Below are 24275 nucleotides of genomic sequence, written 5' to 3' on the forward strand. Positions count from 1 at the left end.
AGGGATCCTACATCCTCTTCTGGTCCCTTTCTCTCTCTCTCTCTCTCTCTCTCTCTCTCTCTCTCTCTCTCTCTCTCTCATTCACACACACACACACACACACACACACACACACACACACACACACACGGGAGGAAACAGAACCCCCCCCAAAAAAAAACTGGTTCATTTTAATATCGACCCAGAGATAGATATTGACAAATAGTATATTCTATCCAACCTTTTTGTTTATGATGTGTCTATAAGTTAGAGATTTTTAAATCTCCGTATTGGTTCTGAAATCTGTCTGCTTTTGCTCACCTGTGTGTCCAGAGCACTGTGTCAACTGACTCTCGAAAGCCCTTTCTTCCCTGTCATTCTGCTGTTCCTTACTGTTCTCAGCTGTGTTGGTGCACTCACGTGATCAACACGCTACCTACCATTGACTGGGGGGTTTAAAGCAACCCAGTGCTTTCTCCCGAAGGCCTGGCAGCAGGCTATAGACATCTGGCAGTCGGTGGAAGCTCTGAGGGAGAATTGGCTCCATGCTATTCCACCTGCTCCGTAGTCACTGGTCACCTTTGATGTCCCCTGGTTTGTGGATGCCTCACCGTCTATTTGTCTTCGTGTGATATCATCTTTGTGGTCCCATGTCTCTGTGTCCAGATTCCCTCTTCTTACAAAGACATTGGTCCTAACTCAGCATGGCCCTTCTCTTGATTACATCTGCAACAGCCCTGTTTTAAAATAAGGTCGCTCACAGGTACAGCGAGTTAGGAACTGAACCCGTTGCTTTGGGCAACACAATTCAACCCAGGAACCTTAGCTATTGATTCTGTCTATCCACCTTTTCAGCACTACAGGCTTTAAGCTTTTTGTTTCTTCTTTGTTTCAACTCACTGGAGTCTCTTGTCCAGCCACAAGCTCGGACAGGTGCGGGAAGAGCCAGGTCATAGGGATAAGCTCGGAGGAGGGGAGCTCCGTGCATATCCTTTCCGCTCTCCGCAGTAATCAAGTGAACAGGCTGGCCGTGTGACGCTGGCACCAGGGAAGTCCAGAGGGGCCAGATGAGGAAGGGACAGAAGCCACAGGTGGCAGCAGAACAGAGCTGAGGGCTTCCTGCAGCTGTTCAGCCACCTGGCTGGACAGCTGTTTTCCCTCTCAGGGAGCTATGTAAAGCAAGGACTGCCTGACTTACCACAGCTTCTGGAGAGTTACAGGATGCCAAAATGCCTGCTCAGATCTGTCAATTCCAGTGAGCAACTGTTTGGGGGAGGCGGTGATGGACATGGTATTGAAGGATGGAGTCACCAGCCTGGTTGGTCACAAAGATGACTTAGTGTAGACAAGAACCGATCCAAATGTACCCAGTGTCCATCCCGGGGGTCTAGTCTAGGACTGGCTTACTGCAGGCCTGTTAACTCTGGGCTACTGTGTGCTTTGTACTGAGCGTTTTAAAAGGTGTGATTATTTTTCTTTAACAAATATGCATCTGCAGTTGATTTGATGCTCAATAATACTAACTCTGACCTTGAGTTAAGCCAAATGTTTCAACTGTTCCTCCTTGATGAGTTTGAACCTTGTCATTATTGAATTTGTACAACTAATAGTACTCATGATTATTGTCATACCTTGAATTTCATCAATTAAAATTATGGGAATTTCTTTTCTGTCTTGTGTGCAAATGCCTACATTATAACTTAGTTTTCTCTCTTGAGCAACAAAGTCCAAGATTTTTACTATTTATCCTTTAGTCCATTTACTTTTTCTATAACTGGATGTAAGATACTGGGGGATCTAGAGAAAAGAGGTTTAGTGGATGGTAAGATGGCTCACTAGTTAAAAACACTTACTCTTGCAAAGGACCCAACATCCATATGGCAGCTTGTAACCATCCTTAACTCAGGGGATCCAATGACTTCTTCTGGCCTCAGTGGGCATGAGGGACACATATGGCACACATATGTACATACAGGCAAAACACGAATACACATACAATAAAATAAATCTTTTTATAAAAACCAAAGAAAAGAGGTTTATTGGGCTCAACAGTTTTGGATGCTGAAAAGTCGAGGATTGATTGGCTTTGTCTGTCTGGCCTCCAGGAAGGGTGGTACTGCAGGTACAGTTTGATGATTGGCATCGGTGAGCACAACAGGGATGTGTGAGGGAACGAGAATGTAAGGGGGGAGGACACCCGTGGAAAGAGGGAACGGGAAAGAGCCGCATGCAGAAGGGGCAAATCACTTTGGGTACACTCAGCTTCCTAACAGCCTGTTCTCTTGAGAACTGACTCCTTCTCTGAGACCAACATTGGTCCCTCCCCAGGCTGGTCCCCTAAATACCTTGCCCTATGCTCTAACCTTTGACGGTTTTACACATCTTCAGTTTCAGCACCAAGCTTTCAGCACCTCACCCAGCGGAGATGCATCCAAGCTTCATCTAAACCACAGCAAACTGTTAAAGGGAAGGGTTTGCCAGTTCCTGATCCTGTCAAGGGAGTCTAGAGCATCAACAAATGTGAGAAAAATCTGCAGGGTTTTTAAGAACACAAATTAGGAGCTGGGAAGGTGGGTTGGTGGATAAAGTGCTCACCTCAGAGGCATGAGGACCTGAGTTCGGATCCCCATGCAAAACCTGGGTCCAGGCTCCTGTGCCTGCAATCCCAGTGCTGAGTAGTAGATTCAGCAGGGTCCCTGCAGCCAGTTGAGCTAGTCTGACTGAATTTGTGAGGTCCAGGTTCAGTGAGAGACTGTGTCTCAAAAAAAACAAATAAAAAGTGGAAGGCAATTGAAGACACCCAGTATCTGGCCACCCTACTCATGTACACACCAATGTAGACACACACACACACACACACACACACACACACACACACACACACACACACACACACACACGAGCAGAGCAGAAAAACCTCCACAAATTTGCTGGGTCCCTAGGGCCTCTTTTTCAGGAAATCTGGGATAGGTCCCAAGAATCTGCAATGTACGTCCACCAGCCTATTAGCAGACACTGATCTTGCTGCATTTCACGGTGTTTGCAATCATCAAAGCTGGGCCACTACCCAAGTCTGCTACTGGCCCCACCTCCACCCCATGATCTCGAGTATGTCATTTACATTCCTGACCCCCAATTTCCTTATTTGCAAAATGGGGATAATGAAAGTGCTTACCTTACGCGGGTTATGGAGATTTAAATAAAACCAAAGCCTGTAAATTTCTCACATGTGCTTTAAATCCCTACCCCTAACGATTTATAACGCAGGGCTGTAGACGTGAGACTCGCTGCAGTGAGCAGAAGGGGAGGGCTAAGGGCTGTGAGCAGGAAGCTCAAAGTCACATCTGGGGGATTTCCAGCAGGAAGTGGGGTGTGAGCTGGGCCTGAAAGGGATGGGAAGGCAAACGGGACAACACAGGGCGTTGAAGATGGAGCAGCACCAGCATGTGGATTGGCCAGGGAAGCGTGCACACTTCCCGTTCGGTAGGAAACAATGCCAAGTAGCAAAGGAATTTTGCATCAGCTCCTAAAGACCCTGTCGGGGGGCGGTGGAGACCTCAAACCTGCACTTGAGATTCCTTTAGCACTTGAGAGGTCGGGGAAATTGCAACACCAGGTTTCTCAAGGCTCGGGGCTGCTTGTTGGGGCTGCTCAGTGGGAGGGCCTCCTGCCCTCTCTGTTTTGTTTACCCCACACATTCCTACTGCTTGGTAAGAGCGGCTGCTGCCAGTGCTTGGGAAGCTTGCTGTGTCTTCTAAGAAACAGGAAGTGATTATTTGCCCAAAGCAAACAAATTCACAAACTCCAGGGTTCACGGTCAGTCCAAAGCTGTAGTCCCAGGAGGTGTTAGTGTGGGCTGAGGATGTGAGGACCCGGCAGACACTCTTCCCCTCCCACTTCCCTGCCAAATCAGCAGAAGCCACCATTTTCACAGTGGTGACCAGCAGGAAGCCTGAGCCAAGTGACCCCCACATGGTAACTGTAGGGCGGCATCCATTCCCAGGGACGTCTTCCTTCCCATGACATCAGCAAAACTGCTCCTCTTGCTCCTGCAAGTGGAAGAGCATTAACCTTCCTCTTGCTCTGCTTTCCTCTAGAAAGACAAAGGGAGAGAGCGTTTCTTGAAGCCCTCTGGAGGCGGTGACTTGGACTTGGCATCCACCTTCCATAGGCTGTTTCACTTTGCTTTTACAACAGGTCCAGTGGAATAGAGACTCACATTTGCAGGTAAGAAAAGCCAAGGGTCTGAGAGGAGCAGGCCTCTGCCCAACAGAGTCCCTGCAAATGCCTCTCTCCACCCTGATTTCTTTAAACCAGTTTGCCTTCATCTCTTGGACACTGGACTTTGTGTGTGTGTGTGTGTGTGTGTGTGTGTGTGTGTGTGTGTGTGTGTGCCATATGTGCAGTTCCTGGGGGCTGATGAGACTTGTAACCCAGACCCATAACTCAGACCCAGACGGGCTTATGGAAGAGAACTGTGGGAGAAGAGGGGATCCTTGAAGAATGCCCCAGACGTGAAAGGTGGCCAAGAGAACACCAACGGTAAGCCATCAGGATTTACCATGTTCTTTTGTTTTTCTTTTTTCAGGCAAAGCATGGGGGCCAGCAGGCAGGGTGGGAGTGGCTGGAGGAGAAATGAGCAATCATCTCCTGGCTGGGTGGAGAGGGTCTGACAATGGTGTAGACAATAGGTTTGAAAACAGGGGCCACCGTCCCAGCTTTACCATCCATGAGCTTCTGCACTTTGGGCACCTTTGTTTCTTCGTCTACTAAACGTTGCCGACCGTTGTTCCTAGCTCACCCTTTAGGAAAGTGTTCACAAAAGCACGCAGGACACATACCCTGGAGCTCAGGCATGGCACCATGCAGGTAGGTAGCAGCCTGCCTTGGCAGATTGGCAGGAACAGCCCAGGTCAAACCCATATGCCTCCCCCATCCCAATTCCAAATCCATGGCAAGACCCCCGACAGATCAATTGTACGTGATCTCAGAGCATCTTTATTGTTTGGAGGGGGGATTGAGACAAGGTTTCTCTGTGTAGTTTTGGTGCCTGTCCTGGGTCTCGCTCTGTAGACCAGGCTGACCTGGAACTCACAGAGATCTACCTGGCTCTGCCTCCCGAGTGCTGGGATTAAAAGGTGTGTGCACCACCACCGCCTGGCCAGAGCATCCTTCTTGACATAGGCTTGTGCTACCAGAGTGAGGCTCTCAGGCCAAACTCTTGAAGTAATTTAAGCATAATGTATGCTAATCAGTTGATTATTAATATTCTGTCACTTTGTCTACCCAGGCTTTAAGAAACTAAGATTGGAAAATATAAAGGAAAGGACAAAAAAGGTCTGACTCTGCTTTGTTACTCAGTGTCTTGACCTCTATAACCAGCCCGATGCCTGCTTTACCCTGTTCTTCTCTGTATTTGCTGATGTGACTCTTGAAGGGATCCTTAGCTCTGGTTGTCTTGGGAACCTCTGCTTCACGAAGGGCCAAGCGGATGTGTGGAGTTCCCTGAGCTGTGCCTGATGCAGCTGTCCAAGGTGGCAGACACAAAAACATGGGAGCCAGTGGACAGGGTGGGCATTGGGCTCTCTAGGTACTCCTTCATCTCCATGTAAAGAGGCCTCAGATTAAAAGAAAGAGCACCTGTAATCGAGAATGTACTGTGCCTCCATGTGGACCACGACTGGTCAGCGGTCATGGTGTGTCTGTGGTTAATGGAGATGATGGTGTTTTAGAAATCATGATTTGCAGGTTCTGGGCTCTGTACCTAGTAGACAAGTGAAGCCGTATGCTGCCATAGATGGTGACCCAAGTCGAAGTATTTCGGACACAGCTAGTTCCCACCCTGTCTGCTTGCTCCCAGGTTTTCGAGTTAGTCACCCCGGCTTTCAGCTTCAACTCCTTCAGGTCCTTTTCTGAAGTCAAGAGTCCACTTTGCCTGTGCTGGGGTCAAGCCACACCTGCCAAAAAGGGAATATCCTTCATTCCCGCTCAAATGCAGCCTTCATCCAGTGACAGGTGGGAGCTGGTGGCTAAAACCCCATTCCCTTTTGTCCCAGGTAGGACAGTGTGAGGTCTTTCGCAGTTTCCAGAATCCTTTCACAGGTCTGTGACACTGATTAGAGAATGTCCCTTTGCCACCCTGGCTCATGCCTCCACCTGCCTGGGGTCAGCTCTCAAATCAACTCCATGCTTTTGTCCTCAAGAAGCTGTCATTAAAAGGAACAGGCCAGCTCTTGTAGAAAAGTCTGGTTTCAGAATTGGCTTGGACCAGGATTCAAATGATTTCCTTCATTCCCTGCACACAAGGTTCACTCTTGGCATCCTTTCCTCTGGTTTTTCCTGCTTCTGGTTTTTCTAGCTGTCTGTGCAAGGGGGAGAGGGAAGTAATTCCCTGATAGCTGATGGTCCTGGGGGGATCAGGTCTCAGGGCCCCAGCTGTCCATATTTGGACCGAGTAATGTCCTTGAAACAGTGCTGGGACTCAGCAGGTGGTATGAAGGGATGTCCATGCCAAGGCCTCTGTTCTAAACTGGGAAAGCCCCAGGCTGATGTTGTCAAGAAATGGAGAAATTACCAGAAGAAACCGGTGTGTGCTGCCTGCAAACAGCAGGTGACGCCGCCCCCACCCCCCTTCCACTGTGAGTTTGGCGCCTGCAGCTTTCTCTCCCAGGTGAGGAACCCAAGGCTCTGGTGGTTATTTGTCCAGGTTGCTCAGGTGGAAAGAGAGAGAGAGAGTGACCTGGGTACCCTGACTTAGCCTTGACCCACATGCGCTCTCTGCTGCGTTCATTGGCTGAGGTACCTTTCTAATTATCACCCTTCACCCTTTGATTGGGGACCAAACTTTGGTTTGCCGATGCAGGTCTGGCTGCTTCCGGGTCCCGCGGCGCCCTTCCGGTGCCAACCATCCTCACAGTATCTTTTCTTCCATTTCTATTTCCAGCATCTCCCAAGGCTGAATGTCCGATGGTGGACAGCCCTATGAGTCGGGAAGGTTTCCCACATTCCTTCTTGGTCTTTCTCACATACCTCTTCCCCGTCTAACTGGAGAGTGATCTTTTACCGTCAACCTGCCTCCACTGGACTTCAAAGCAATCAACCTCACTTTCGCAGAGATAAAAAAAAAAAACTTGTCTTTCGTTTCGTGTTTCACCAGTTACAAGATAGTTAATCAAATTATTAGGTTTCCGTGATGTGCGCAGCTGGTGTCGGGAGGTTCTGGAGCCCGCATCGCTGACTCCTGGTCCCCGCCTGCTTCAGGATGCCTATGTCTGCCTCCCGGTAACAAGTGTCCAGTTGACAGAAGGCAGAATGGGCATCCTAGAGGGACCATCTGCCAGCCCTGAGGGCCAGTCTGCTGTGGACAGCAGACGAAAGGTTTTGGAGAGGAAGGGAGCATTTGCTGGCCAGGCTAGCGGCTAAGGGGAAGTGGCCTGAGAGTACTTCTTTCCATGTGCCAGTGCGCAAGGCATTCCTGAGAGCGTGGCTATCACTTGGCACACGAATTAGCTACGAATCATTCTTTCTGTGCTACAGTTCCCTGCTTGGTGACCTGAAGTTGTACAGGGAGCGACAGGAGCCTGCCTGATTGTTCCTAAGGCCCCGTCTTTAGCCTAACAGAGTCCCTATGTGGGTCGGGAACCTGGGATACCAACTTTTCTCCTTCTCTACTGAATGCCCCCAACTCCTGGGACCATGTGACTTTTCCAGGGCTCTCAGAATAGGTACACATTTGATGCCCTTCTGCTTGGGCTGGTTGGATAGGGGCAGTTATTTAAAGCACCACTGCCTATGAAGGCCTTAGCAATGACAAGACAATGGTCCTTCCTTGGAGTCCAGGCCTTTCTAAAGGGGCCCGCTCTAGTCTTGCAAGTCCCCTGTTCTGGCAGAGCACACAACCTGGCTTCTTTAGTGTGAACTTTTTGGCAGGCCTTTTCTCTCTGTCTTTTTTTAGGACAAGGTCTTGCTTTGTAGCTCTGGTTGTCATGGAACTTATTGTGTAGACCAGGCTGGCCTTGAACTCACAGAGATCTGCCCAGGCAGACCTTGTAATGTTTTAATTCCCTATGAGTTCCTGGAATTCCATGATGAAGGGCTGAGCGGGACAGTAACACAGTGTTCTGAATGTCTCAACAATGTTCCCTGGCCCAGCAGACCTGGGGACTCATTATAAGGGCAAATTCTTAGGCCTCTCTATCCCAGACCTGATGGATCAGAACCTCTAGGAATGGGATCAAGCAACTGGATTGAACCAGCCTTTCTGGTCTATGTGTCGCTTGCTAAGGTAGAAAAATACTGTGGTAGCTGACTGCTTCTATCCTCCTCTACTTGCTGCCCAAGCACCCAGAATGGTGGGGGCCTGCCATTCCCTCCCCAGTGGCAGGCTGAGTTCATAGAGTTAGGCTTCTGGGAGCTCCTATCTATGCTAGCTAGCCCTGGGCTTGCCTTGAGCTGCACACCATGCAATTCCCAGTATTTCCACTCTGCGGAAGGGGAGGAACCGTCTCCTTCCTGAAGCATAGGGGTCCCTGTCAGTTCGCTGACAGGACTCTGGCTCAAGAGCTGGCTGGCTAAGTGCCCCTTCAGAGTAGATATGTCAACCAGAGAGTCCTGGGGATGTGGGAGGCAAGTTCCACACAGGGGTCTTGATCCCACTGTGGTTATCCTTGAGCCAAGGGGAGGTCTGGGGGATGCTCAGCTTTTCTACCACCCCAAGAAGCAGCTTCTTAGCTTCCTCTGCTGATATCCTGCACAGTCATGCTTCCCAGCTTCCCGAGCAGCGTGGATTAGGGATTTGCTGTCTGTCCACAGGGTCTCGGGCCTGCTTTATTTTCAATTGACTTCACGTGTGCACATCTGCGCTCCTCATCTTCCCTTGTGAAGAGGGCACCATCCCGGCACCCCCTTCTTTTTAAGGTGGGGCTTGCAGAGGGGGGCCCTGTGACCTTCCATCAGTCTGGGGTTTTGACAAGGGTGACTTCGGCCTTCTGCAGGGAAGCTGATACCTCCCTGAGGCAGAGGATCCCCTCCTTGAGTTTAGAACTCGAGAAGTCTGTGTTAAAACTGAGTGAGTGAAATTTGGTATTTAAAGCAATTAAAAATTAGAGGCACAAAATGCAAAACCCAAACAATACAGACAGAAAAGAAGTGAATAGAATTGTGCAAGTTTTCTCTTACGTTTAACTCCTATGAAGGGAACTTTGAAAGGAGTTGATCTTGTAGCCAAAAGTGAGAGATTATTTTGTGTTCCTAAAGTATTGGGCTAATCCACACAATCAGCTGTGCAGGAGCACCAAATTCTTTGCTGGAAAGAGGCCTTTGTTATTAGAGAGCTCCAGATTTGACCAGGACCAGCATTTACTTGCTGTATGACCTTAAATAAACTTCTTATTTTCTCTGATCCTATCATGCTAATTAGTCAACTCACTGCATAGTCAAATTAACCAGTTCTATGGTACAGAGTGTATGAAAATTAAGTAAGAGAAGCAGGCTTTCATTTTCGCCAGCAGTGAGCAGTGGGGTTCGTTGCTTCGCTTCTTAAAAACTGTTTCATCCTCTGTGGGAGTGGAGGAGATGCCCACGGGCTCACCTTGAGCAATTATTGAGAGGGAGAGCTATGGTAACATGTTCAGAACTATACTTAGAACAATGCATAGTAAGAGTACAACGGTCTTTTAAAATCTGTGACACTGTGATTAGTGTGCACCCAGAAGCTGCCCTTTGGGTGGAGTTCGCGTCGGATACAGTCGCAGGAAGACCAAGGAGTGGCAGTTTTGGGGCTGCGGGCGTCTTACCATTTAGCAAGGGAATGTGATGGTTGGTGACATAATGTAAAGTTACTTAGAAGGCAAACTCTTGGGCATGTCTATGAGGACGTTTCCAGATTTGTTTAACCGAGGTAGGGAAACCCACCCTGAAACTGGGTAGCAATATCCAAAGGGCTGAGGTTGAATGAAAAGGATAAAGTGAGCTGAGCACCACTATTCACCTCTCTCTCTGCTTCCTGATGGCAGATGCAGTGTGGCCAGCTGTCTCGTGCCAGCATGATGAGTACCCTTTATTATGAGCCAGAATAGACCCTCCCTTCCTTCAGTTGCTCTTGTTAGGTATTTTGTTACAGCAGCGGCAACAGCAACAAAGAACCCATTTAGGGAGCTGTGCAGGACTGTCTCATGGTGGGACAGGTCAGAACTCACAGCAGAGTCGTGCTTAGGAGGAGGCATCTGAGGGATGTATTGTGGGCTATTTAAGATGTGTTACACTTGCTTAGGATGGGGAGTATCTGTTTAATGATGCAGAGATGTGTTGCATTCTTTTATGTTGCATTTGTTTAACTCTGTGAAGCTGGGTTACTTTGCCTGTCTAAAACTTTGCCTGATTGGACTAATAAAAAGATGAACAGCCAATAGCTAGGCAGGACAGGGACAGGTGGGGCTCCAAAGCAGAGAGAATAAATAGGAGGCGAAGAGAAGAGGGAGGAACAAGAAAAGGAGGAGAGGAGGATGCTGGGGGCCAGCCATTCAGCCACACAGCCAGACATGGAATAAGAAGGAAAGAAAAGCTATACAGAAATAGAAAAAGATAAAAGCCCAGAGGCAAAAGGTAGATGAGACAAGTAAAGAAAAGCTGGCTAGAAACAAGCCATGCTAAGGTGGAGCATTTATGAGTAATAATAAGTCACTGTGTGTTTATTTAGGAGCTGGGTGGTGGCCCCCTACAGAGCAAAGAGTAAGGGAAAAAAAAAAAGACCCAGCAACAGGGATGGAATGGGAAGAAAAGGTTAGGACAGGGAAGAGCAGAACAAAGCCTGGAAGGCTGTAGTGAGGAGGCTGGGTTGGGGCTTTGCAGGCTGTAGGGTGCAGCCTGGGAGACTGGAGATTGTTCAGCGCTGAGGAGTGGGCATGGAGGGACCCCAAGCTACCAGCCCCACCCAGGCAAGCATTTCTGTATTTTGTCTATTTTTGCCTGCATCCCAAGCCTTTCCAATGTGGGGTCATGACTTGCAATATCATCCATAACAAATAACTGACTGACTAAAGAAAACTGAAGCAAGAGGTTGAGGATGGAGATGAGGTGAGGGGAAAGGTCATACTCACCTCTGAGGGAGCCGGAGGAGGCAGAGCATCACCCAGCCTTTCTCTCAGGCTCACCTGGTAAAGCGGCTTGTGGGTGGGTAGGCTGGAGGAAGAAGAGCCAGGGAGGTCCTGCTTCTGCCTGGGTAAGCTGGAGGTGCTGCCCAGGGCTCTGTGGGTGGGTGGGGGGGAGGGGGCCTCCTGAGGGAATAGCTGCAGTGGTAAAGACTGGAGAAGGAGCTTCTAGGGCTGAGGTTCCAGGGACAAGACTTGGACAGGCACAGGGCAGCCATTGAAGCAGGGACACCTGCAGCATCACCCATGGCCTTATCTGAGAGGTGTGGGTGCAGAGGAAGGGTGGGAAGCTCATCAATTCGCAGAGTGCTTCTGGGTGGACGTGATGGGGCAAGGCCGCTGGATCATGGGTGGGCCGCTGGATCTCAGGTGAGCCTCTGAACCATGGCTGAGGTGGGGAGGGAAGAGGAGGAAGGGTAAATGATTCCAAGAGCAATGAAGGCAGAAGGCTGAGGCCAGGACTGGGTTAAGGGAGGCACCATTGCACTCCAAGGGTGGGGCTTACTGGCCTGAGCCTGGATTTTCCTCCCCAATAGCCACTCAGTCGTCTTCTCTTCCAAGGCATCTCTCAAATGCCAGTTGAGCATTTGGAGCTGACTTGCCTTCTGTTGAGCTCCCGCCTACTTTAGAGGTTTCATTATTTTTGCCCAGACAAGTTGTCTTTCTCATGAGAGTATGAGACCTGAGGATCAGGGTAGGCTTCAGCTTCAAGGTCTCCGCAGACCCCACTCGTGTCTTTATTGTGAGGAGTGCAGGAGCCGGTATTTGTGAAATGAATGATCTGTTGTCTTAGATGAATAAGCAGATAGGCAAATGGATCAGGCATTTGTTAACTAGAATAATCAATCCTGCTAGAATCGATTCTATTTCTGATTGTTGTAGCCTTCAAATTAAACTAATAACCATCCTTCTGTGGGGAGTCGCTATGTGGAGAGGGAGTGCGGACCAAAAGAACGTGGAGCAGGTGTAAGCCAGAGAAACTCTCTTTAATAGTGAGAAACACTGATGCCCCGGGGGAACTGAAATGAGTATCAATAATCAACACATCCGCTGGCTCATCCAAGAAGCCATCACCTTTGCTCCGAGTCAGCACAGTCTCCACAAGGAGACCCCACAAGGACAAAGGGTTTGGCAAGTGGATTTGGGTCCCCCCTGCACCCTTATCTAAATACTTTTGTGCCGGGTACAGCTGCAAATTGTGGCCTTGGTCAAATGCCTGGCACACAGTAGGCACGAGATGGAAGTAGCAATTAAAGTTATGATTATTATTAACACATCACCATTATTATTATGCACGGTGCCCACCTGGCACTGCAGGCAGACAGATCCTTTGATTAATATTCCTCTACAGTTGAAACATTTCTATTTTAACGATTCAAGTCATAGACACGCAGTGGCATCGTCTGTCCCGAAGAAGAAAAATGAAAGGGTGCAGTGAACAGCTCTGAGAATGAGACTTTCCTCATTACAGAGGTAATGTGACCCTGCTTTGGCTCCAAACTTCCCCTGCAGCTGAACTGTCAAGGATGGGGACTAGGTGAGAGCCCCAGAGCTACAGGAAGCCATATAAATGGATTTGATCTCTTGTTAGTGGTCCTTATTGTCTTGGTGGGGCTTGCGAAGCCAACTTATTTATCAATAAAGAAGAATAAACACTATATAGGAAGCCATTTTCTCTGTCACCAAGCATTTCATATGCCTGTCAATAATTGTAACTGTTAAATATGACATATTGATGGATATAGTGGGACAAAAGGATGCGTTTTTTTCTGATCAGGGTGAAAGGATTTTATAGTCTGTATTTTATGGATGGAAGTAATCTAACTCACAAACTTCAGCTATCTACAATCCTCTGTGGGAAAGCAATAAAGAAGAAGAGAATACTAAACGGAGCTCTTTTGGCCAAGAGCCCAGAGCTGTGGACCCCCCTCCTTCTTACACTTGGCTCAGAAGGCTGCCTGATGAAGTTCAAAACTACAGCAGCATCCTTACAGAATTGTGGATGGAGACCCCAGTGTTCTGGGGAAGGCCCTCCTTCCCAAGGATGTCTCTCATGGACATGAACTTTGCTCTCGAAATGTCTATGAGTGAAGAGAGAAAGCCAGAGACTCCCGACTTTTATTTCTCGAGGGACAGAGGGAAACACATCTGGAGATGAGTTTGTGTGAACATCTGTTTAGAGGTAGCAGCTTTCCTCTGACCCCTCCGTTCCTCCATCCTCCCCTTGCATTATGAGATTCTGTCCATGTTCCTCTGTGGACACCTGAATCTCTTGTTATCTCAGCAGTGGGGTCACATCTAGGGTCTCGTGGTTCCTCGGCAAGAGATGAGCTTTATCTCCAGCTTTCCCCCCCATGGCTTTGGTCGCCCAGATCCCAGCCACTCCTTTCCTCATCTCTTAGTGCTTAAGTAGCTAGAGCATTCTTGAAGCAGAAGGACCCAGTGTCTCACTGGCCATCCCTGATTGGTCTGCAGGTGACATCAGGCTCCTGCAAAGTGTCTGCTGTGCTCCTGTGGCCTGGGTGTTTGTAACCTGCTTCTGTCTCTTCCTGCATCCACTCACCTCCTCTTCACCAGCCTTCCTTCCCCTCACCTCTGGCCTTGAGCACAAACCTGTCCATTCAGGGCTCTGCTGGCCTCTCTTGTTCTCCTCAGTGAGGCTCCTGGGAGCCAGCATCAGTAGTTAGTTACACACCAGGGTGGGAATGAGGTCTTCAAGAGCCATGGCTTTGGTACTGTCAGTCTTCAGGCCGATGATGGTTTAGGAACGCATGTTAGAAGCAAAAGCACACCGGTGAATGGACATGGCAGAGCCTGGGACCCAACTGTAAACAAAGTGACAACAACCTGGCCTTGGACAGTCCTTACACGACAGTCTAAAGGGCCTGGGACCTCAGCCCACCTCTGGGTCTGGAGGCAGAATGGACGAGAGGTAGAGGGCCAGAACCTCTGTCCCCTCTTCCAAGTCTGGATGTGCTTTTTTTTTTTTTCCCTATTAAGAGGTGACACAGAAGGCAGGATTAGATGCGGAAATGAGAGTCACTGGAATATACTGTACAGTTTAGTCTTGAATGTGGTCCTCATTAATTTTGTGTGTCAGTTTGGCTCACATATTTGTACCCAGATACTTGACTAAACTCTATTCAAGGTAGTTCTAGGGTAGTTTTTTATAAGATTAATGTTTGAGTCAGTGGGCTGTGAGTAGAGCAGGTCACTCTCCATGATGGGGGAGGTCTACATCCAACAGTTTGAGAGCTTGAAGTAAAGGATTGACTTTCCCTCAAAGGAGGATGCTCTGCCAACAGAGGGCCTTCAGATGAGGACATAAACATCACCTCTTCCCTAGGTCTCTAGCCTGGGGCCCCTAACTGCAGGACCTCTAGCTTACAGAAACACATTAGTCAATCCCTTAAAATTAATCTCTCAATAAATAGAAAGACTAATAGACAGACAGGCATACCAGACAGACTTTCTTTCATGGAGAAGTTTAACAATGCAGAGAGAGGGGCACAGTCTTAGCTTTATGGACCATATATTTTTAGAGTAGTTTGTAATTAGAAGAATAACTTAAGTTCACTAGCATTATTGGGGACAAAAATCTTACTTTAAAAAATGTACCAGATGCTTCCCTGAACAAAAGGCAGGGGATCTCTTTAAGATCCTTTTGTCTTTCCATTCAAGAGAAATAAAATAAAAAGGAAATCAGGCTGACACATGCCTTTAATCCCAGCACTTGGGAAGCAGAGGCAGGTAGATCTCTGAGTTCCGGATCAGCCTAGTCTAGAGAATGACTTCCAGCCAGGGATACAAAGAGAAACGTTTCTTGAAAACTGGCCCTCACTAGAAAAGGCAATCAGTGTTTTTTTTTTTTTTTTTTGTGTGTGTGTGTGTGTGTGTGTGTGTGTATGTGTATCCTTACACATGTATCCATGTACTTGTGGAGGTCAGACATTGACATTTGGTGTCTTTCTCTATTGCTTTCCCTTTATTTTTTGGGACGATATCTCTCACTGAATCTGAACTCACCCTTTTGGCAGGATGGACTAGCTGTCTACTGAACTCTAGGAACCTCCTGTCTCTGCCTCCCCTGTGCTCAGATTATAGTACGTGTCTCTACAGCTGGCTTTATTTATTTATTTATTTATTTATATGCTGGGGATATGAGACTGAGGTACTCATCCTTGCATGGCAAGCACATATTTTACGGACTGCTGTGGGATCATCCTTCTGTACGCTGTGAATATGTATTACTCTCATTGGTTAATAATAAAGCTGTTTGGCCAATAGCAAGGCAGGATAAAGTCAGGTGGGACAATCAAACTGAGGACTGGGATGAAGAAGGTGTTAGTCGAGAGAGACTCCAGCCAGCTGACCAAGAAGCAAGATGCCAGGGGACTGGTAAAGCTACGGGCCACGTGGCAATACATAGATTAAGAGAAATGGGTTGATTTAAAAATAAGAGCTGGTTAATAAGCCTGAGCTATTGGCTGAGCATTTTGTAAATGATAGAAGCTTTTGTATGTTTATTTGGGACTGGGCGTTTGGGACAGAAAAACTCCACATTTATTTACAACTGACTGAGCTATCTCTCCAGCCTCCCCAAGGGCCAGTTTTTAACAATGAATATTCCTAAAGTGTCATAATATCTATGATCTGCTGAGCCACTGATGCACTAGGCAGTAGTCTAAAATGTCAAAGTATTTTTGACGTTCATCTCTCGGTTCATCCCATACCATTCCTATGAGATGTGGATTAGTGTCACCCTCTTCTTATAGATGAGGAAGCTGAGAAGCCAACAACATGTGTCCCCAGGTGACCCACCAGTGAGAGGCAGATCTGGGATTTGAACCCAGGTCCTCTAGGCCTAATGTCTAGGCTTGCCTTGATGTTTGATGACTTTAACATTACAGAATTGTGGCTGAAAGGAGGGGTGGGAGGAAGGGACAGAGAAGAAGCCGTGGGGATGAGGAAAGTCAACCATGGCTTCTTAACCATATGCACACATGTTGGGTGTTTCCTGTTCAAGAGTAGTGCTACTAACAGTAGCTGATATTATTTAATGTCCAAATGCTGTGATGAATAATTCATGAATATTATGATCAACTTATTCCCAAGAGATCTGTGAGAGGCGAGTACTATTGGAGCCTCTTGTGACTCAGAAGAAAAGTGGGTCACCATGAGGACATGTCAGCAAGTTCTAAAGGTCTGTAGCAGGGAGACTGGGCAGAGCCACAGGGACTTAGGCTTAGATTCAACCTCTGAAGAGAGATGGTGGAAGGTTAGGTGCTGTGGGATGTCTTTCTGCATGCTGTGAATATGTGTTGCTGTGATTGGTTGATAAATAAAGCTGCTTTGGCCTGTGGCAAGGCAGCTTAGAGGCAGGTGGGAAATCCAAGTAGATATACAGAGAGAAGAAGAAAAAGGGTGGAGTCGGGGGAGATGCTAGCCACCACCAAAGGAGCGGCAAGATGCCAGCAGACCGGTAATGCCAGAGCCACATGGCAACTTACAGATTAATGGAACTGAGTTGTTAAAAGAACTAGCTAGCAAGAAGCCTGTCATAGGCCATACAATTGGTAATTAATATAAGCGTCTGAATGATTATTTTATAAGCGGTTATGGGACTGTGGAGCTGGGCGGGAGAAACATGGACCACGGGGCCAGCTGGGACCAGAGGAAATTCTGGCTACAGCTAGGGGCTTGTGTAGTGCTGGGAAGCCAGCAAATTTGCCTGGTGCTGTCTTTGGCAGGGGTGGACCTAATCCGGACTCTGAGGCACAGCCAGGACCTTAGGAGGAACATGCTCAGGACATGTCCTTCTAAGGCCTGCCCTGGCACTCTTTATCCTCCCTCCCTCCCTCCTTCCCTCCCTCCTTCTCTCTGTCCATCACTTGAGGAAAGGCTGTATCCTCAGAAGCCTCAGCTATAATATTTTCAAAGAGGAACAGCCGACAGCCCTGTGGCCCTTACTGAACACATGTGATCAGATTAGAAAATCAATCCAAGTGCCTGAGGGGAAGGGGCCATGACTTATTTGAATGATGTGAGAAGGTCTGCAAAAATCCTGTCAAGGGTGTGCTCAGAAAGAATAGAGAGTCTCTCTTCCTTGTGCCTCCCACACTTAATGCCATTTCCACAAGGAAAACCAAACACAGTCAGTCATGACAAGGCCAGGCCCTGTCAACAATATGACCACATCACCCAGGGGTAGTAACCTTCAGTGACCTTTCCCTGGTCCTGCCAGAGACCCCTGTATGAGCATGTGGGCCTCATTCTTGCTTGTCTGGCACCTACCAAGGAGGGGTACTCAGGCCTCTGGCAATGTGTTCACACTGCTTCCCACTCCTTGCCCCACAATGGGTATGTAGAAGACTTCTGTCCTCAGAACACCACCCTAGGAAGCTCATGAGGCCAGTTTGTCCCTTTGCTAGTGATATTCAGTTTATTCATAAGGCTTCAATGGACCTGCCAGATTTCTTCACTGCAAAGTGCTTGCTCCCCCTCTGTGATTATTAAATAATTTGCAGGGAGAGAGCCGAGCTGATTCTACAGTACATTTACAAGCAAATAGTGTGGACCACACTTTAGAAACTGTACCCCGTCATTGGTGCCAGCAAGGAACTAAAGAAAGCAAGCTTGTGTTTTTCAAACTAGATAAAAGTACCTTCTGGAGAAATGAAACCCTCTTCTTCCCCCTCTTTTATGGCTTGGAGGGGGAAATGGAGAGAGGGCCATAAGAAAGTACAGGTGGCAGTGTGAAAACTGACTCTGTATGCTCCTGAGCGGTGGTGTTCAGCTGCAGGGCCTTTGAACAGAGCTCGCTGCCACTGGCTCTATGTTTATGCTTGGCGGGATGGATGCAGCAGCTGCTCCCAGCCAGGTCATTTCAATAACAACAGGAGACCGCGGGTCCAGATGAATGGCATCTCTCAGGCTGAAGAGCCTCGGTAGTCACTCCGCTTTCATACTGATTAGAAGCGCTTGAGATACATCATAACAGTGTCAGTGCGGTGTTTATAGGGGGGAAATTGTCGCTGTCTCCTGCCTTGGAAGGTGACATAATGGGATTCCTTCCCTTTGTCCCGATGACAGGATGATGAGCACTGTCTGGGCTCCAGTTCGACACTCTTTGCCACTCACGAATCCCTGACAAGCCCGAGGATGGATTTAGAAGGTGTGTCCTTTCACTGGGGTGTGGGTTTCTGGCGCTCGGTGGGGAATGAGTGGGCTGTGCCCAAACCTTCTGCAAGAAAAATCACTTAGAAATAATGGTAGAGGGGAAGACGGGGAGGGGTGGGCACTAAGGTAGGGGCAGGAAGGCGGCCACAGGATGCTTCCTGTGAGGTTGCCTAGATGGGAGTGGTACCCAAGGTACCTTTATTGGGTGGGTGTCTAGATGGAGACTCAGAGCATCTTTACCTTGCCACTCCCTCCCAGCTCCCCAGCCTCAAATGGCTGACATAATTTGTCTGTGTGTAATATCATGTCTTATTCAGAAAGGTGGTGAAAAATCTTGGTGTGACACATTAGTAGAAGTAGAGTGGGTTTCATGTTTAAGTTAAACAGTCTGCACTGGAGTCTGGATTGAGAGACGTGGCTGGATAGATAGATGATCACTTTTCTCAAGTTAAGCTCTGACCCTGGAGCTCATGGAGATGGTAGAGCAGAGACTACAGAGATAAGTTCTGTGCAGGCACTCAGGTCCTACTTAAAGGATTCTAAGGATGACTTGAGAATGGCTGAGGCAGCTAAGGCCGAAAGCACTGAGCCATGCCTTAAGAAAACAAAGGGCTGTGACATGTGCAGTAGTATCCTGACCCAGAGGATCCTGAAACCAGACCCCCAAGATGACCACTGCTGACATATGACCCAGAGCCAACCAGGAAACACCATGGCAGCTGGAAGCAGAGCCTGCCAAAAAGTACACACGTAAATGCCTCAGTCCTTTGTTTAATAAACGAGATTGCTTACAATCTACCAGAGTCTGTGCCGTTGGTTCTGCGTCTATTCACCCCCTGCCCCTGGGATCAGAGACAGTGGGACCCCAGCTGCAGAGCCAGCAACAGTCTGGCGCCCAACATGGGGCTTTACAGCCCCATTCCTAGGGCTTGCTCTCTGGGTTGTATGTCATCAGTGGTCATCTTGGGGGTCTGGTTTTATGGTGCTTTGGGCCTTACCCACCTCAGGAATGTCTTGCTCATTCTCATAGCTGTAGAGTCTCTACTTTTCCAACTTAACTTTCTACTTGCTGCCAGAGGGCAACTTTTGGCACACAGACGTGACCAGACAGCTGCTCAAACGAATACAGCATGACATCCCCATCACTTGTATCTTTTTTTTTTTTTTTTTTTTTTAAGATTTATTTATTATGTATACACTATTCTTTTGGCCTGAAGAGGGCACCAGATCTCATTATGGATGGCTGTGAGCCAGCATGTGGTTGCTGGGAATTGAACTCAGGACCTCTGGAAGAGCAGCCAGTGCTCTTAGCCTCTGAGCCATCTCTCCAGCCCCCCATTACTTGTATCTTAAGGCCAAACTCCACATGTAAGGTTATGATGATGATGACAGCTTTGTAACACTCTAACAATTACCCAACAGTTGAGTAAGTACTACATGCCAGGTACCATTTTATTTATTTTAAAAAAATAATTTATTTAACTTTATTTTATGTGCATTGGTGTGAAGGTATCAGATCCCCTGGAACTGGAGTTATAGACAGTTGTGAGCTGCCATGTGGTGGCTGGGAATTGAACTCAGGTCCTTTGGAAGAGCAGCCAGTGCTTTTAACTGCTGAGCCATCTCTCCAGCCCCCCGCCCCCCAGGTACTGTTTTAGATGAATGATATTTAGTTAATTTCTCACAGCACCCCTATGCAGTAGTTACTGTTAGGCATTCCCATTTAATATGTGAGGTTCAAGGAAATGGAAGTGACTTGGCCAAGGTCACCCAGCTAGTGTGTCTCTCAGTGATGCCTAGAGTGCTCAAATTTCAGAGCCTACACTGTTGTCAACAAAGTGACACCTGATTGGGGGTATGTGCTCGGACCCGTGCAGAGAGAGACATACTGATAATAGGAAGTGCTGACTGGGCTTTGACTCTCTGTGGGTGCTTTCTGCTGATTCATGCAATCAAACCTTACAGCAGCTTTTCATATGAGATAAATGCTGTTATTATTATCTTTTCACTTTACAAGCAGACAAAATGAGCCACACTGTCCCATAGCTGGTGAATGACACTTTAGACTTCAAACCTGGGCCCCTGGATTTATAAATGCCTGCATCCTCACTACCCACGATGCCCCCTGTAGTGCCTGCATTAGGTGTATACACACACACACACACACACACACACACACACACACACACACGTCTGGCAAAGGGACACCATATTAAAACTAAAGCCATATTTGAAAGTCCCCAAAATGACATCTACTTCATCTACTTCAGTCCCCTAATTTGAGCTAAGTTCACTCTGCAGTCTAGAAAATGAAAGCAGGCCCTGTGGGTGTTGAGGCTCCCCTGGGGATGGGGATTCAACACCCCTTTGGTTGCCTGTCCCAGTGTTTTTATCACCTCAGGATGCAATGGCCAGACACCTTTAAGGTCTCTCAGCTGGAAAAAATGACTATGAATAAAACAAATGAAGCTCTCCGCGGTGGAAACTCTGGATGGTGCCTGCAGTGGGGTATTTCCCCCACATCTGTCTCCTCCCACTTGGAGCTCATCCTTTATTGCCCAAAGATGTTCCTCTTCCGTCACTGGCCGCTAATCGGCAGCTCAGGTACTGGGCGTCCAAGACGGCCTCATTATTTAAGGCAGTCAGTGTTCCACCCCACACTGCAATCCATTATCATTCAAATGAGGCAGCCACAATGGGAGGAAAAAATATGCAAGCTGATTTCTCTCCAACAACCTCTTCTCAGTACTCCCTAATTACAGCCAGCCCGCCATTGATTGGGACAGTTTCACATGGAGGGCTGACATGGGCAGCCATGGTGCTCTCATCTAAGCAAACTGCAAACATATCTGAACTTGCTAACACGGTCTAGGTAAGCAGAATTGTATTCACAGCTCAGTGGTATTCAGTGCTTTGAATTTACCAGTCAGCGGTGTCTTAGAGCATTTCCTGGTTCCACGGATTTGCACCCTTCTCCCCTTAATGGGATTCATTCCTGACTTGATTTTTCCTTGCTCCTGGTTTTCCTGTCCTTGTCTTTCATATACATTCATGATGGCACTCCCTACCCAGTGCTCAAGGTTGTTCCAATGATGAATGGGCTTAGTCATTCAACAAATATTTACTAAATACCTACTAAGTGCTATGTCTGTGTTGGGCATATAAATCCAGCATAATCCTTCCTTTTTCTATAACATTAAAGGCTCTTGCCAGAGTTAGATATTTAACCACCATGTTGCAAATTGTGGTAACCACACTTTAAGTGGAGAAAGGATACTCACATTGTGTAGAGGGACCCCAATTCTCAACACCAATAAAGGATACACATCTCCCAAATTCTTCTCCAAATGACATTTGTCCTAGGAAACCCTTCTTTTGAGATTTCTTTTCTTTTTAATTGTGTGTGAGTGGGCATGTGCACTTGTGGGTACAGGTGCCCACAGAGCTCAGAAGACAGTGTTGGATTGTTGGGTGCTAGAGTTACAGGTAGTTGTGAGCCATCCTGGAGGCAGGAAACTGAACCTGAAATATTCTAACTACTGAGCCATCTCTCCAAGCCCTGGGAGATACTATTTCTTGAAATTTTTTTGTTTTATTTTTTAAATGGCCTATGACTTTCCTAGGGAGAATGTAGGAATTGGTGAAATTTGTTGGCTGGTGTAAGGATCTCAGCCATCTCCTCTTACATGTGCTCCGAGTTGCTGTTGGATGATGATGTTTCGTCTCTACAAATCTGCTCAGGATTTGATGCAACTGAATGGACGGCAGAAAGAAGAGCTCCTTCTTGGAGTCATTTGGCTTATCCCCTCTTAGTTTTCCCTTCTTCCTAGACATTCTGCCGTTCATCTTTCTGTTCCAAGCACCTGCTGTCCAGGTTACTTACTGCTGAAGAGCTTAGAGAATATGTTAGTTGGCTTTCTATCACAAAATACCTGAGATAATTTGGCTTAAACAGAGGAAAGGTTGTAAGTGTTTGTCCACCGTCAGTTGGCACACTGTTTGGAGCCTGTCATGAGGCAACATGTCATGGTAGGAACACATGGCAGAGAAAACTGTTTAGTTCATGGTAGTCAGGCAGAGGCCAGAAGAAACCAGAGTCACCTCTCTTCCTACAGCATGAGCCCAGTGGCCCAGCTTGCTTCCTCTTAGATCCTCCTAAAGTCTCTACTCTCCACCCTAGGCTAAGGACCAAGCCCTCCGACACAGGAGTTTCAGAGGGACTTCTTGGCTTCAACCTATAATGGATTTTTGCAGACACGGTGGCGAGTGCTAATGTTTCTTCACTGGACAATATGTATTCAGCATTCACCCCATGGTAGTGCTGGGCCCTGGAGATTAGGGGCCCAGCAGCTCGAGCCGCTCCACTCCCAGAGCTTCCGGTGCCTTGAAAGATAACCACATGTACAATTACAGTGTGGCAAGAGCGTGGGGCTGGAGGCGGAGCTCAATACGAGCCTTGGCAGAGCATGCGTAAGGCCTTGCGTCCCATCTCTAGCCTAGCAACACAGGGCAAAACTGTGGTTTCCAACCTGCGGGGGGGGGGGGGGGGGAGAGTCGACTTACGAGACATCGTGCATATCGGATATTTACATTTCAGTTCAATGGTAGCAAAAGGACAGTGATGAAGTAGTAACAAAAATAATTTTATGGTTGGGGGTCACCACGACATGAGGAGCTGTGTTAAAGGGTCACGGCATTAGGGAGGTTGAGAACCGCTGCTCCCGAAGGACTGGCTGGCTGCAACTGGAAACCTGTGTAGAGTTCCTTCAGTCAGCAGCCCCAGCCCCGCGGCCACAGTCCCTGGAGACAGGCTTGGTAACCTGGCCCCGCGGGGACCAGCTCATCCCTACTCCAGGTTTGCATCACCAGGCTCCAGTACATCCCACAGACAGTGCTGCCCCTTTGTCATGCTCCTCTTGGCAATCAGGGAGGAGGGAGAGGGGGCAGCAGTGAAGGGTGACTACTTTGAGAAACTCTCCTGTCCCCCACCTCCCATTGGATCCCATGGTTCCATGCTGGGTGGCGGACATTCCATTGCCAAAATCACCCTGTCCCCTGAGTCAGGACATAGGCGTGCTGTTGCATGATGGGCTGATGGCCTTCTTTGTGCTGTGCACCCCCATATCATAAAGGCTGTGTTGTTGTTGTTTGGCTCTTTTTTGGGGGGCCTGCCACCCAGTTCTCAAATAAATCACACACGGAGGCTTATTCTTAATTATAAATGCCCGGCCTTAGCTTGGCTTCTTTCTTGCCAGCTTTCCTTAACTTAAAATTAACTCGTCTATCTTTTGACTCGGGGCTTTTCCCGTTCTCTTCCTTCTGTAAATCTTACTCTTACTCCATGGCTGGCTGTGTAGCTGGGTGGCTGGGCCCTGATGTCCTCCTCCTTCTCTGGCTCCTAGATCTCTTCTGTCTCCTCCCCAGTTTCTCCTTCTACATATTCTCTCTGCCCTCCAGCCCCGCCTATCCTTTCTCCTGCCTTGCTATTGGTCCTTCAGCTCTTTATTAGACCATCAGGTGTTATAGACAGGCACAGTAACACAGCTTCACAGAGTTAAACAAATGCAACATAAGCAAAAGTAACACAGCTTAAAATAATATTCCCCAACAGGCTGTTTGTTCATGCCTGAGCCAGAGTCTTACCTGTAATTATCAGCAGACCTATTGTATGCCATATGAAGCCCATCTCAAATGCTTGTCCCCTTTCTCCTCCCTTTCTGTCCTATATTCCTCCTTCCCTTGTCCCCTCTTTTCTTTTGACTCTTTTGAGACAGGGCCTTATTCTGTATCCCAGGCTGGTCCAAAACTTGACATTGACCAGATCTGCTTTGGTCAATCAGCTGCACATGGGTTGCTGTGTGATGTCTTGGTGCTGGCTAGTAGTCAACTTGACACAAGCTGGAGTCATCTGGGAAGAGGAAATCTCAATTGAGAAAATGCCCCCATCAGATTGGCCTATGAACATGTCTA

At 47.9% G+C, this 24275-nt stretch overlaps 1 long non-coding RNA gene across 1 annotated transcript; it reads left to right on the forward strand.

The window, feature by feature from the left end:
• Positions 1–3800: 3800 nt before the first annotated feature.
• LOC143268683 (uncharacterized) lies at positions 3801–22746 on the forward strand. The gene is made up of 4 exons (XR_013044763.1): positions 3801–3954; positions 4077–4206; positions 18219–18300; positions 22486–22746. It is a non-coding gene; the product is annotated as an uncharacterized LOC143268683 (long non-coding RNA).
• Positions 22747–24275: the final 1529 nt, after the last annotated feature.

This window comes from Peromyscus maniculatus, chromosome 15 (genome assembly GCF_049852395.1).
Source record: "Peromyscus maniculatus bairdii isolate BWxNUB_F1_BW_parent chromosome 15, HU_Pman_BW_mat_3.1, whole genome shotgun sequence".
In the NCBI taxonomy this organism is placed as follows: Eukaryota; Metazoa; Chordata; class Mammalia; order Rodentia; family Cricetidae; genus Peromyscus; species Peromyscus maniculatus.